Source organism: Acartia tonsa, chromosome 1, assembly GCF_053477335.1.
Source record: "Acartia tonsa isolate MP-2025a chromosome 1, ASM5347733v1, whole genome shotgun sequence".
Taxonomy (NCBI): Eukaryota; Metazoa; Arthropoda; class Copepoda; order Calanoida; family Acartiidae; genus Acartia; species Acartia tonsa.
In genome coordinates, this window is record NC_137260.1 from 52,348,620 (window position 1) to 52,364,830 (window position 16,211).

At 32.3% G+C, this 16,211-nt stretch overlaps 2 protein-coding genes across 2 annotated transcripts in view; both read right to left on the reverse strand.

The window, feature by feature from the left end:
- Positions 1-16,211, reverse strand: part of Alg7 (Alg7 dolichyl-phosphate N-acetylglucosaminephosphotransferase) — a 570,179-nt gene that overhangs the window by 26,916 nt on the left and 527,052 nt on the right. The window lies entirely within an intron of this gene.
- Positions 1-16,211, reverse strand: part of LOC145331062 (uncharacterized) — a 557,608-nt gene that overhangs the window by 14,338 nt on the left and 527,059 nt on the right. The gene's annotated exons all lie outside the window — the stretch shown is intronic.

Genomic DNA, 16,211 nt, shown 5'->3' on the forward strand with positions numbered 1-16,211 from the left:
TACACGAAAGCACGTCATTAAATTAACATTTGAATAATTTTATCCTAAATAACATGAAACTTAGATTCAAATTCCTAAGGATAAAATAAATAGAAATTAGAAGAAGTGAAATAAATGGATCAAAATATTATTAATAATCTAAATGATCTAATGAATATAACTATATTTTTGATACTACATGAATATGGAATCATCAATTAAATAGACGTGTACGTACTTTTCAGATCTAAAAATCAAACGCAAAAAAAACATAGGTATCATGTTACCTTTTAAAATTGATGTAGATTTATAAAATGTGTTTAAAATTATAAACTATTAAAATTAATAATTTTTATAAATAAATCACTGAAAACTAATACAAAAATTAAATTGCAATTTATTTATTTAATTGTTTAATTAATATGCAAGATCACAGCAAGCAGACAGACACACAATCACACGGCTCTTCTGTTTGTATTATTTATTTGGTTTGGCAGATTTTCTTACAAAGACGACATTTACAGTTGTGTCAAGAATTTTGCAATAAGGTTATTATTTTAATCAAATTATGACTTTTTAGTTTTAATTATACCAGTGGTTAAGTTCCTAGGGGCCTCTAGAGGCACGTGTCGGACGACTTATCAATGAGGGATCAAACACTTTTAATTATTTTTTTTTAAATCTTTTGGGAGTGAGATAATTTTTTTTCTTTTCTAAGGTTTTGGAACCCTCCCCCATTACCTAAAAGTTTCTGTTTTCTGCACTTTTCAACAGCCCCCCCCCCCCCCAAAAAAAAGGCTAGGGGAAAGTTAACTAATGAGATACTTAGGGCTAGTGTCCCAATCAAAAATACCTCTAATAACGTAATTATTCAAAATGTGTCATAATTGTTTTTTACTGGGTATTTACTTTTATTTATTTTTTGTAAAATCTGAAAATTCTGTCGCTTTTTCGAAAGATCTTAGTAAACAAGGAAAATAATTTTCACAAAGAGCGTCCAAACGTACGTTTAAAGTGAGTTAAAGAATAGTTCATTTGTCAGGGGAATCTTGTATTCCTTGAATCCTTATATCCATAACAAAGGCCTCTAGTAATTTAGATTTTTTCCATAGCTTTACCAACCATAGACCAATTCAGTTTTGGCCTGGATGCTCAAATTAAGGTATGGAGAATTTCAACAAAAATTTCATCTATTCAATTGAATTCCATACCTTTTAAGATTTATGGACCGACTAATTTATGAAGTGACAAACATACAAAGTAAGATAACCAGTAGCTAAACTCACTAAATAAGAGATTCTCAGATTAAAGGAAAACAATATTAATATTGAAGTTTAAGGCTAAAACTAAATTCTTTAGCTGCATCATTTAAAAAGTAGATTTAGCTTAAGAAACATTCTAGCCACTCATTTTTTTCTAATTAGCGGAGCAACTCTGCTTTCATTTTGTTTGCGTGTATATTGGCCTGTAATGAACTGAATAAACAAAAACTATTTATAGAGAAGGTACACTACCAAAAATTGTTGATAGTTAAAGACCGCTTAAGCTTTTCATTTTAAAGGAGGGTATAAATTCTCAATAGGGTGTTAAGAATCCAAAATTTAAGTAGGGGGATGGGGTTAAAATAACGCATGAAGCACACCAAATTTATTATACCCTAATAACATTTTTACCTGAGGAAGCACACATTTCAAAAAATTTACAAGATTTGTAAAATCTCAGGGCTTTGAATCATTGTGTGAAGCTCTAAAATTCTTTAGGGGGTTTAAAGAGGGTTTTCTTAGGGGGGGGGGGGGGTAATACTCCTCCAAAAACGTATTAATGTATTTTAAACGGATGCATACTTGCCATATAATGTTGGTATCTTCACATCACTTTCTAAACTGTAAAGAACCTAAGACATCTTAACGCGAAATAAAATTTAAAAACAATTACATTTTTAAAATATTTGATCACTGAAATGTAAAGCGTGAGTAGGGCAGATGTTTCTACTGTACTATATCACCCAGGGAATTGGTATAATATGTTACTAACATGTATATTTTCTGAAAATAAGAAACCATCAATGCTAGTGATAAGCAATATCTTAAACATTAAATGGTTGGACAGATTCAAATTAAATTTGTACTTAAGTTTAAAAGCATAAAAATTAACAATTTTTAGACTACAGAAAATAATGAAAATTGTTGATGAATGTATGATCTCCACAAATATATATACATGTGTAATAGAAAGGATTATTTTTGCTGCACAGGATTAAGACTACACTAATTCCTACATATACAAATAAAAACATTACTCAGACAGAAAACATTAATTATGTTATAAATAACTAGCGACAGAGCCCCTAGTATCTAGAGATTTATAATTCGAATTTGTAGAGGAAGGTGAGAAAAATAGCCTAAAACAATCCCACGACTTAATAAGGCTAAACTTGAGCACTCTCATGGGAATGCAAAACCGAACTACTTAGCCCTAAGTGCAAGGCCCCCAACTCATCATGAGTTGGTTGAGCTCTCAGGTCATCTTTGGGCATCTTAGGTCAATCTTTCATTCCTTACTCATCATGGGTTAATGGCGCAATGGGTAGGGTGTTAATTGATATTAGTAAATATGTTATTTTCTACAATGTTTTATTAAGAACATCTATAATATGTAAATCTACATATTATAGAAGACATATCACAATATTAACAAGATATATGATTGAGCATGTAATATACAATAGTAACATCTACAAAAGTAATAGAATATCTGTCTGTATGTATATATAATATATCCGCTAATACATCTTGAACGGCTAGAAATAGCTTCCTCCCACTTACCATACCCCCTCCCCAAAAAATCACCCCAAAATTTATATTTTTTTACAGCAAAATTGTTATTGTGATAAAAAATATATTTCCCTTTTCCCTCCTCCCCATACTGGGAGAGGCTCTTGAGACTAGGGGCGAAACTTTTTCCTTATGGGGCGATATCACTAATGTCATCTATTGAAAGCAAAAATAATGTGTTGAAAAAAACTGCAAGCATATTCTAATCGAAAGCAGTTAGCAGACGAGTCTTTTATTAATTCTATCTAGTCATCATTATTAATAAGGAAAAGCTACTCTTATCTAAGAAATTTCAATATATTAGAGGAATTTTCTATTTATAATATTTATTTTTAACAACTGATCTGAAAAGCAAAATATAATATTTATTCAGGAATAGTGTCAATTGTCATTTCCATTTATTATCCGGGCACAGTTTCTAAATACAAAGGTTTTAGAATAAATATTCTTTTGGAAGCTTTTCTCTTCAAACTAAATCAAATAATGCAAAAGGTTTGGACTGTTTGACTGCATAGCTGTTTTTAGTAGCGAAGCTACTCTATAATTCACTATGTCCGTCCGTCAGTCCGTCAGTCAGTCCGTAACGCTATTGGGGAAATGGGATTTACTCAGCTCCTATAAAAGATAGGATTCTGAAATTTTTTGACAACATTCCCATCATTAAGGAGCACAATTAACTATAAAACATCAATGTCGGTCGGACGGTTTTTTAGCAGGTTTTAGGCTATTTTTTTAATTTTGCACATTTTCCCCCATATCTTTGGTGTTTATGGTCCGATTTTCAAAATTTTTTCAGTAAAAGATATCAAAATTAAATTTTCCGTCGTTTGGAGAAAACAATAATGACGGTCAGACTGCCTTTTTGCAGGTTTTTGGCTATTTTTAGATTTTTTACATTTTCTCCCATATCTTTGGTGTTTATGATCCGATTTTCAAAATTTTTTCAGTTATACATATCAAAATCAAATTTCACATTGTTTGAAGAAAACAACTATGACAGTCAGACTGCCTTTTTGCAGGTTTTTGGCTATTTTATATTTTTTACATTTTCCCCCATATCTTTGGTGTTTTTAGTCCGATTTTCAAAATTTTTTTCAGTTATATATATCAAAATTAAATTCCGTCGTTTGGAGAAAACAATAATGACGGTCAGGCTGCCTTTTTGCAGGTTTCTGGCTATTTTTATATTTTTTACATTTTCCCACATATCTTTGGTGTTTTTTCAGTTAAAGATATCAAAATTAAATTTCACGTCGTTTGAAGAAACAACCATGACGGTCAGTCCCATCCACAAAATTTTGTGCTTCGCTACGTATGGATGTTGTCATCCTTGTTTTTATTTAAGTCATAAATCTATTTAATTGTATTTATCTATCTAACACGACAATCATATGTATTATGTATTCATTTACTTGGAAGAGTAGAAAAATAGCCTAAAACCAATTCATGACTTGAATGTGAAAAACGAATTAGCCTAAAACCATCTCAGGACCTATGTGAAGCTTCCCTAAAATGTAAAATCCAATCGGTTTGTTAGTTATCGAAATCTTAAGCTACAGACAAAAAAAATCTTTACTACTTTATATTATAGACTAGCGGCTACGCCCCTAGAAGCCTTTAGGGGCACTTAAGGTAGTAGGGGAAAAAGTCGACCCTCCCCAAAAATAGTTTAAAACCTTCCCAGGACCTATAAGAAGCTTCACTGTAAAGGAGAACAATAACGGTTCAGCGGTTAGCGAGATCCTTCGGGACAGACAAAAAACGCTTACTACTTTATATAATAGGATGGATATTGTATACAAATATATTAATAAAGACTGGGCCCAGCCGTCAGATTACATTTGCTCGATTTGTCAAAGCCTACAGCTTTTTGTTAGTCTGCGGTATAATGAGAAGTTATAATAGTTACCACTTCTTATTTACAATAATTTCCCTCTGAGGACCTCTAACACAACATTATTACATTATCAATTAAGTATATAAAGTTCTCTTTTTGTTAGATAGATTAATGCAGTTGCATGCGCATTATTTTTCTAGAGGGTGGGCGAAGCACCCCGAAAATTTGGTATCCCCTGGGTTAGGCGTGCCCTCCCAAAAAAAAACAATCCAAGTGTATTTTTAACTTAACCCCCCAATATTTGCATTCATAGGGTTTAAGGAGGGTGTAGGAGACTTATCGTTACGGGGGTATCTAAACCCTTCTAAACCAACTAAGAAATAAATTGACCTTTTAAAAGTTCCAATTTTTCAATTACATTCTGCAAGCTTTTAAGCACATAAGTTTGTTCAGAATATTGATTTATTGGGAGTTATGATTGGGTCGATGTTAGCAAGCTAAACAAAGTCAAATTATGACACATGTTATACAATTTTAGTGAACGATCATTTATTTTCCATTAATTTTCTCTGAATCCCTAAGAGTATTCTCCTTTTATTTGAAACATAATTTCTTTGCAATGTTGAACAAATGTAAAAGAATGTGAATACATAAACATTGATATTCCAACATCTCTCCACTTCACCTTTTACTAATGCACTCAATATAAACCAGAGAGTTGAGGATCCTATTTTCAAAATACATATGTCATAAAAAGGCTGACACTGGACTTTAGGTTACCCTGTTACCCAAAGTTTTATAACCTCGTTCCCTTATTCACTTGCTAAAACTTCATTGAATTTTGATTGGTTAGTTCGAAAATAGAAGCGTCCAAATTTTTTAACCAATTTTTTTTTATCTACAGAAGGGTAATTTAGTTTATCATCATTGGGGGTTTATATTGAAAATCAATTTTCCTGGTTAAAATTCGAATTATCTAAATATATCGCTGATGCATCAGAATTTACAGGGAAAAAAATAAATATGATGAATCTTGCAACAATGCTTTTAGATCCTCATCTCTGTAAGAAAGTATACCTGGAGAACATCTAGTGGAATACATACATGTAAACTTTTATGTAACAATTGTTTTCTGCATTCCTTCTAATTTAATTCAAAAGATCATTTACATACAAAGCTGCAATTTAAAAGTTTCTTAAAATACTCCAAGCCCTAAAAGTACAATCAATACAAAAGTGCTGTAGTAAAGTAATAGTAAGCTGATATGACAAACACACATGCTTGTTCTTGCTAAACTAAACGGAAATAAAGGGCTCGGCCACAGCCACCAGCTTACAGATGCCTTTAAATCAGCCGCGCGGCTATCTCAGCCACCCATTAAGTCTCAAATGCAGTCACAACCAACAGCTAAAAAAATAATAATTCACTCAAAGCCTCAGCTAAAACATTTTAAATGCATGCATCCGTAGCTCAGCAACTAAAGCATCATTCAGCCTCAGCTGCCCGCAGCCGCGCGGCTGTTGACCACTGTGGAAAAGTATTTGATTGTGAAACCAAAAAAAAAATAATAATCATTAAACCAAACATGCATTATAAAAACAACTTAACCTTCTCTATCTTATTAAAAGTTTGTGAGTTTAATTACTCCAAAATATATGTGGAGAGCTCTCAAGATGTCAGAATCAATTCCAACTGCCTTTACACACACAACTTGGATTACATCCTTTTTATGCAGCCAACTATTTATTATAGCTTAAAAGACAATTTTAAAGCGTTAGCCTGCATCTGCAGATTTATAAAAAAAGACGAAATCCGCTGTGACTAAAACCTTATTTGACAAGTGAAAATATTTAAACAACTGCTGATGTCATCATATGATATTTTTGTAGCCTTAGGTATGAATTGCTTAAAAATCTATATTGCCAGCTGGCAGTTGCAGATTTTAAAATTATATATGTATATCCTTATACTAAAGTAACAGGATGTTTGTGTGTCTGTGTGTTTGTATGTTTGTGTGTTTGTTTGTACCGAAGGATCTCGCTAACCGCTGAACCCATCGGGTTCTCCTTAACAGGGTAGCTTCTCATAGGTCCCGGGAAGGTTTATAACTATTTTCTTAGGGGGGTGGGACACTCCCAACCCACCCCCCCCCCCTAAAAAAAAAATGAAAAATCACCCCCCCCAAAAAAATTTTGTTTTACTTTTTCGTTTAAAATCTAAAATAAGAAATTGGGTTATCAAATTCGACTCTCCCCTCCTCAAGTGCCCCTAGAGGCCTCTAGGGGCGTAGCCGCTAGTATATATATATAAAAATAACATTTTGTGGAATTTTAAAGACAAATTTTCATTTATATTCAGGACCTTTTGAGAGGACGAAAATTAGATGAACAAAAAGTACCGGATTACCAAAGTGCATCTTATTATAGTTTCTGCAACCATAATAAATAAACCTTAAAGATGTAATCTTTCTTTTCTTTACAATTATAGATACAAAACCAATCTCTTCATCTTTTGTATTTAAAAAAAGCTTTTTTAAGGTAAATATTAGGGTAAGGCGAGGCGAAGTCGGTATTTTTGCGTTTTTTTCAAATGGGTCTAAAAAATTATCATTTCTAAATGAAACTAAAACCATTAGAAAACTTAAGGAAAAGTATATCAAGTCGTAATAGGACATTATCCTGGGACATTAGAAAGTTTGTCCAAATTGGATTTTAAAAAATTACATGGAGAAAAATGTCATTTTATTAAGGTAGTCCGAAAATTACCGACTTTGCCCCGTCTTACCCTATATTATTTGAGTTATAGGAATAGAAAAAAAAAGTTTGACAAAATATGTAATATTGTATGAAAAAAACTTCTGATTGCATTCATGGTTTTTGTACTTTTTTTCTGAGAATTTATAATATAATTCTAATAGATTATAATGGTAGTTCTACTAGAGAACCAGAGATAAATAAATATGGATAGTATAGTGTTTTAAAATTGAAATTTATTTCTCCAATATGAAGGACCAACAATTTAAGCGGGATTAAGCAACCGCCCACTTAGCGGCGAGCGGCTTAGGACAGAAAAAAATTGGGAAATAAATGTGACAAGACTTTTTGATAAAAGTGGTGATTGCAGATTGAATAGGAAGCGAAACGGCTTATTTAATTTTTGCTGCTGATTGCTATAGCGGCTGAATATAGCTGCGGCTGCCAAGCTTAGAAGTCAAGTGTAGGAAAATATATCTTCCTTAGTACGTGTTTTTGGTGTGTTTTTGTGTTAGTGTATGTTTTTGTGCAATTGTTTGGGTGTGTGTGTGAGAATAAGTATATTTGTTTGTGAGCAAAGACCTCTGGTCAATTTGTTTTTGTTGTATATAAATAATTGATTATATCCATGAGTATAACTAAGTTAAGAGAAAACAAATTGGTCCATCTAAAACTCATGAACTTACATTTGTAGGGGGGAAGAGTGGGTTTAGGAATAGTTATTTCTCGCATCGTATTATAAACGGCTTTCCGCGGATATAAAATGTACAATTATAGGATTAAAAACAGTTTTTTTAGCCCCGAGATGCCAAATTCTTTTTATATTCGTAGAAAACTGGATATAATACAATGCTAGACATAGTTTTTTCGTTTGGATGAGAACCGGTTCATATCCACCACCGGATTCGAATGAATACGAGAAAAAATATTACCGAAGTACTTTTAAAAGAAAATATTTCTGTTATTGACGTTTTTTATTTCTAATTCAAGAAATGTTTTATGAAATGATAAATTGTATTGTCCATACTTCCATTTAAAAGACCCTTAGTACTTTTTTACATTTTTTAAAACCTGCAAACCAAAAATACCCGCTTAAAAATTATTATAAATTTATCCTAATTATTATTTAACCTTTACAATTTCTTCGCCCAACCAAAGAAAAATTTCTTATAGACTGAATAACCATTTACTTTACATTTAAGGGTAAAATATAGAAGAAGAATATTTCTACTTGTATCTATTTCTTTCTTGTATGATCCACCCAACCCTGAAAGAGGGTAGGTATGATATTTTGTAATAGATTATTGATCCTTGTATCCAGGGCTCGGCAACCGATTGCCAGCCGCGACTAAGCCTTAGATTAAAACTTGTTTGGATGCTTTGCAATTTAAAAAAAAGAGTGATTGCCAAATTTGGGTCAGATTTAGACTTACAGCTAATTTTAAAAATTGTATATGGTTAATTTCCCTGAGGCTTACAGGCGTCTGACGCGCTGCTGCCGAGCCCAGCTTGTAGTGGTTGAATTTTCTTGTATTGCTCTCAGGGGAAATGATTTAGATAACAAGAATAATTGGATTACATAAATAAGGTAAATGTGGCTGCGTCCCTAGTCATTGGCTTACAAGAGGTTGGGGATAATCCCCCTCCCCCTACTACCACTTATCAACTTTTTTTCAGAAACTATTTTTCCAGTATGGCTTCGAAACAGATTAATATCCGTTGGATTACAACCGGTTCTAAGCCCTTCTGAAAAATCATGTATCGTTTCGTTTTATATGAATAAAAATATAAAATCATAATATTAAAACCAGTTTTGTTAGTCCCTAGATGCCGAGGGTACGGGCTTCTTATAGTTGTACATTTTTGTATCCACAAATACTATAAACTAATCCTGGAGATTTTTAGTGTTTACCTTCTTATATCACAAATTAATAACTGTAGACTAATGTTTAGAGGTTTGTGACATCTTATGATTGACTCGGACACACATCCAGCTACTTTACTTTACAAGATAAACAATTATCTTAACTGTGTAATTTGATAACTTGTAACTTTGTAACTATACTAGCGGCCGCGCCCCTAACATCAAGGGGCTCTATATTCAAAGGAATATGGAAGGACAAAAATAGCCTAAAACCACCACAGGACCATTAAGAAGCTTCACTGTAAAGTAGAACCATATTAGTTCAGTTATTAGTTAGTTAGCGAGATCCTTCGCTACAGACAGAAAAAAGCTTAGTACTTTATATAATAGGATATAGACAGTTTGCTCATATAATTAGGGTGTCGGGTTCAATGTGTGGTTTAGCATATTCAGTAACTGACATATCTTTTTTTTTTTACAAAAAATGGTTGGTTATTTGATTTATAATCATGGACTATAAGGTCAAATTTAAGTAAAACTTTTGTACAATGACGTGCACAGGAATTCGATATTTGTTTTTACCCTTTCTAGTAGATAATAAGGTTTAAAAACTCAAATTAATATATCTGAATTAAAAAGATTTATCTCTTCTGAAAACACAAAGAAACGCTCCTTAAGGGGCGTTTCTTTGTATTTTCACAGTAGCTTTTCTCTTGTTTCTATCCCCTGCGGGGGGCTCTAATCCTGCGAGGCCAATTGTCTAACCCTGCGTGGCAATCATCTAACCCAATATAACCTAACCTAAATCAAAAGCCATTTTTAAAATACGACGAATCGCCCCTTAAGAGGCGTTGCCACGAAAGGGACTATACCCGAAATATTGAATAGCTACGCCACCAAAAAATGTGAACGAAACCAAATAAAAGGGATGCACAACTAAAGTAATAAATATTGTTGTAAAAGATTTGCAAACCTCTTCTTATTTGTTGTGTTACTTTACTTTACCCCAAAAGGTAATCTCTTTTTTCTTGCACTGTTTTTTGCACATTAAACAGAAAGAAATAAACCATTATGATGCATCAGTAATAAAAACTTTGCCTAAAATACAAAAATAAAAATGCTTGAATTAATCTACTTATAAGATCAAATAATACTTAAATGTTAGGGAAAGTACAACCGCAGGTAAATAAATATGAGGAAGAATTTTTAAAATTGAATGCACATTCCATTGTCAAATCCCTGTATCAGTGCAAAAATGCTAATAAGAGTTGATCAAACGCTCCACTTAAGTCCAAACTACATTAATATAAACTTAGCCTTATTTAACAGTAACAGGATTTGCCTATCTATCTATTTATGTGTAGCGAAGAATTTCACTTTCTGCAAAAGGGATAAGGTTGTCCTATTCAATGAATCTTCTTGAAGGACCGTTAAATGTTCATAACTATTTTTGAAAAGCTAAAGGTGAAAGTAAAGGGTAAAATTTACCCCCCACCCCCCTTCCATAAAGTGCCTTAGGAGCCTCAAGGGGTGCAGCCACAAGTCTAAATTGAAATATATAAATGTTACATATTCCATTGATCAGTTGTCAAAGTATCGTACTGTCCCTTCACATATATGACCAGAATTTGGACAAGATCTGTAAGTAATAAAAAATGTGTTTCTTTTCCGGCTTTTCAATCAATAGGAAGTGGTAGAGTGTTGGCAAAGCCAAGTATTCCATGGCAAATAATACATCAACCAAGTTACATAAAGGTTAACTTTTATACTTCCCTGTATATTAGCGGATGTAAAAATTTCAAGACCTAGATGATTTATCTATTTTAATCAATGCTTTTTAGTCAGTTGTTTTCTTTTTCAAAACCTTTCTACATGAAAAAGTAAGTCTACCAATTCTAGAATATTGGTTTTCTAAAATTATTAAATCTCTCACTGTATGTATTCTTATTAGCAGCTGCTTCCCTAGCATCAAGGGTCTCTTTAATGGTTGGGGGAGGAGAGGGCAAAACAAAAGCCTAAAACCTTCCAAAGTCTAAGCAATAAAAAAATTCCTAAAACCATCCCAGGACCTACGTGAAGCTTTTCTAAATTGGAGAAGTTAATCGGTTCAGTAGTTATTGAGATCTTAAGCTACAGACAAAGAATCTTACTATTTTATACAATAGGATAACTATATTATATTTCTTTTTTTTATCGAATTTTCAGAAAATTGATTTTGATATACTGATAAACTAAAATAATACAACATTAGGCGAATACATTTCACTTTCTGTGCCAAAATTTCTTTTTACAACTCCGTGGACAAACTTGTATACAACAGAAGAGATGGACAAACAAAAACAAGGCTGATCACATTTATACTGGCGGAGCGAAATAAAATATACTCTCGTCTCTTTAGGCAAATAGTTTTGATTTACTTGTGACATATGGCGTTGATGCATTTTTTACCAATATAATTTTTTAAATGGACATGTTTATAAAAGTTTACTTTTATTATATATAAATTAAATTCTATGAAATGTAATAGTTATTTCTCGCATCGTATTATAAACAGCTTTCCGCGGATATAGAATGTACAATTATAAGATTAAAACCAGTTTTTTAGCCCCGTGGTGCCAAAGGCACGGGCTAAAAAACTGGTTTTAATCTTATGATTGTACATTTTTATATTCGTAGAAAGCTGGATATAATACGATGCTAGACATAGTTTTTTCGTATGGTTCCTATCCACCGGATTCGAATGAATACGAGAAATTATGAAATATATTTACAGTAAATTAAAGTTGAACATAATTTGCTTATATATATATTATCTCTGCTGTAAGTTAATATTTGCGACCAGAGGAACAAACGCACTAAGAAACTGTGTAAAAAACGTCATTTCAGAAAAATTCTTGTGTGTGTATGTATATAAGATAATTTTAAGATATATTTTAATTGTATGAGTAGTTTCGATACTAAACCCTTGTAAAAATTACGTTTACAGTACAAACATGCTGAACAAGAATAACAACATTCATAAACCAGAAGCTCTGAAACGGTAGAACAAACGAACAGTAACACTTACAGGGCCGGGTGTCAGAACTGAAGAAGCAGAATATAAATTTATAAGTCTTAAACAAAATTGTAAGTAAATTTGTTGCTAAACTGCTTAGATACACGATTCTGCTCAAGAACATACCTACATGTTAGGACTTGATTATAAAGATGCTTTGCTTATAACATTGTACAAAGTTAGAAATCGATAGGACAATTCTAACATGCCTAAATTAACGATAAGAGCCCTTCTTTACGGACAAACGGACGAAGCAACCCTTATTATAGAAAAGCTTCCCTTTTAAAAATGACAAAGTTTAGATATGTACCTTTTTGAGATTGTAAATGCATGTGTATAAAAGGATGATGTATGTGTGTGTATGAGGGAAAAATATGTTTGGAAAAGTGCCTCATTCACTTTTCTTATTCATTGCTTTTCAAATGGACTTTTCTATACACTGTACATTCTGAGTACAGTATCAGTTAGGTATGATTAGTCGTTTATTAATCATTGCCAACTATACTTTTAGATCTATATTTATAAATAAAAGACTGGTTTGGCCTCTTTAAGAAGTTTTTAAAAGCTAAGCTTTTCTATAATTAGGGTCGGTCGGTCCGTCCGTACGTCCGTCACAGAGAGATAGCTCTTTTCGTTAATTTGGGCATGTTAGAATTGTTCTAACGATTTCAAACTTTGCATGGTGATTCCTATAGTAGCTAGGAACGATTTAGAAAGCGTAGCAACTCTATAAGCATTACCAGAATGTCCGCACGTCCATTTTAAACATTTTGATTTTTTTTACTTTTTTAACAACAAATTTTTATATGATGTAAGTATCCGATTGATCTGATTTTTGGTATATTGATTCCTGGGACAACAAAGTATAATGTTATAAAGCAACTCTATAATCAAGTCCTAAAAGTGTAAGTATGTCCTTAAACACTATCCTGTATCAAGCAGCTTTTCAACAAATTTACTTACAATTTTGCTTCGACTCTTTTACATTTATATTCTGATTATTCAGTTCTGACACTATACAAGTGTTAATGTTCGTTTTCCCACCGTTTCAGTGCTTCGCTTTTATTGATATTTTTATCCTTGTTTTTCCCTAGAAGGAGAATCATATACCCTTGCTGCTAACTATAGAAAGATAACTTAAAACCATGGAATGAATTCGCGCATTTTCTTTTTGGTTAACATACATATATTCTTAGAAAATTTCGATAATTTTTTCTAGAACCTTTATATTATTATAAAAAAATTTCATTGGTGAATTTTTAAAATCAAATTTTCTTGCTTGAAATATCCTTACATCGATCTATTCATGCTTTTCATATATATATGTATATTATTTGAGACACGTACAAAACTTTGTATATTTAGGGAAAACAGAAAAAATTCAGAAAATCTATTGTTTCATACTCAACTATCAGAGTGAAATATGGGACAATAAGCTGTTTATTACACTAGTCCCCAAAGTTTTTCTTATTCGTTGACGTGTTAACTTTGGTGACTTGAGTGAATTTGATTTGGTGGTTTATTAAGTTGGATGTTCAAACGTTTCAACCACTAATTGTAATCTACAGAAGGGGCATTTTTGTGTATAATAATTGAGAATGTACTCCAATATATCGGCCATTGTTTTATCCCTTTAGATCCCTGCTCAACTAAACATTTTGAAAAAAATGTTTAAAATGAACAAAAGGCCATATTTGTTTTAATAAATCTTAAAAAATACAAAGGAGTTTAATTAAATAGAATTTACAAAATATAAATAAAAATAAAGCTTTTAATAGAGACATTTTCATAGGATTTGAATATTTTTAATTTCTACTTATAATCGAAAGTAAGGGAAATGTATGACAAATTGTCAGGGGGGTAAGGAAACTTACCTGATATATTGTAGGGGGGTGTAAATTCCCTCTTGGAATTTTGTCTAGAATGATGTGTATATAAATGTGAATATAAATCTTATAAACTGAGTAATTTACACCCCCATCCGCACGCCTCTGATATATATTTTGTAATTACCTGAATTACAAATGTTTTGTAAAAAGAAGATAGTTGCAAAGCTGCACAACTTTTTCATCAAACAATGTTTTGTTTGGAAAACAATTCATTTAATTAATTACATTATTTCAGCAGATGAAAAAACAACAAAAGAATATTAAATACTCATTAATTTTCATTACGAAAACTTTTAATTAAGTAAATGCTAATTGAAAGTATTTAGAGAAATACAAATTAACTTTTTTCATGGAATAGATATGATTCTCCTTTGCAGTGTAGCTTTGGAAGGTAAGATTGAATAATCTATCTTCTATAATACAAAGTAGTACGATGTCTGTCTGAAGCTTAAGATCTCAGTAACCACTTAACCGATTGGGCTCTACTCTTCAGAGAAAATACCTACTGGTCCTGGGATTGTTTTAAGCTATTTTCTTGGGGGGTGGGACACCCCCAACCCCCCAAAAAAGGAAAAATCCCCCCCCCCCAAACAAAAAAAATTCCCCCCCAAAAAATTTTTTTTTTACTTTTTCTTCTGAAATCTAAACAACAAAAAATAGGTTGATTAAACCTCTTGGGGCAAAGCCCCTAGAGGCTAGGGGCGAAGCCGCTAGTTATGAATGACTATAAAATACAAATCCACTTTTCTTTTTATATTGAATTGAATTAAGCTGTCAGTCATCAATTCATTTATTCACTATATGTACATACAAGAAAGAATCATGGAGTTTAGAGATGAAAACGGCTATATAATAACGTCTCCCCACCCCCCCCCCCACCCAAAAAAAATCATATAAATAAGAAAATGTCCCCAGAAGGGAAAATGGGCATTTGACAGATGGAATAATGGCCGATAAACTAATAAAGCCCCCCAAAAGTTTTGGTACTGCTACTATATACTACAACCCAATAAAGATTCAATAATGACCCCTACGGGTATTTAAACTAACGAATAACAGAATGAGTTTATAAACTTTGAAAGGTAGCATAATTTTCATTTCATCTTAACCTGCCGCCCCCCCCCCCTCCCCCATTCTATTCCTAGTAAATGCTCCATTAAACTTGATTTAAACAGTCAACAAACTATTCGTAATCCTTATTTTATTATGCAGGGTTGGAGTAAGAAAAGATTGTTTCAATGACAACCCCACCAAATAGAAATATCATACTACGCCCTGGCCAAGTTAAAGACTCACATGTATTCATCAGCTAGACTAAAATCTTATCCTTTGAATCAAAACTCTAGTCAAACTTTTAAAAATGGCTGAAAACTTTTCCTGTTTCAACCTTCTGTTCACAGGCTTAATTTTGTTATAGTTCACAGATGTTAAAATATATTTGCAATAAATTAATTTTTTAATATGATTAATTAATTATTCATTAAATTGTGGCATAGTGCCTTCTTCATTCAAGTTTATGCATTTCCATCCCTGTCCACATTCCTATACTTCTCCAGCCGAGTCAGACCTACACTGATAACCGCCACCATGTTCCATCCTGCTGTATTGAGGAGTTAGTTGATTTATGTAGGCCTTTGTGTGAACATCTCACCACCAGCTTGCATTCGGTAGACTGTATACCTACATGCTAGGTTGTCGACAGTCTTAGCTCCTTATCCCTGTGCACGTGGTTTCTGTCCTATACAGAAACGTGACGCCCAAGCTTTTAATTGATATAATATTAAACTATATTCAATAAATAATCATCCTATTATTCTGCCTATTCTGACCAGTTAAATGTATAATAAATCTTGTATTTTTTTTATGAAATACCTGTGTTAGATTATTAATATATAATTGCGCCGAAGCTACTCTATACTCGTATTCCGGTCTGTCTGTACATCCCCTCATACGTCAAAATGTTGACCAATTTTAAAAACCTTTAAAAAACTCTGGCGAAA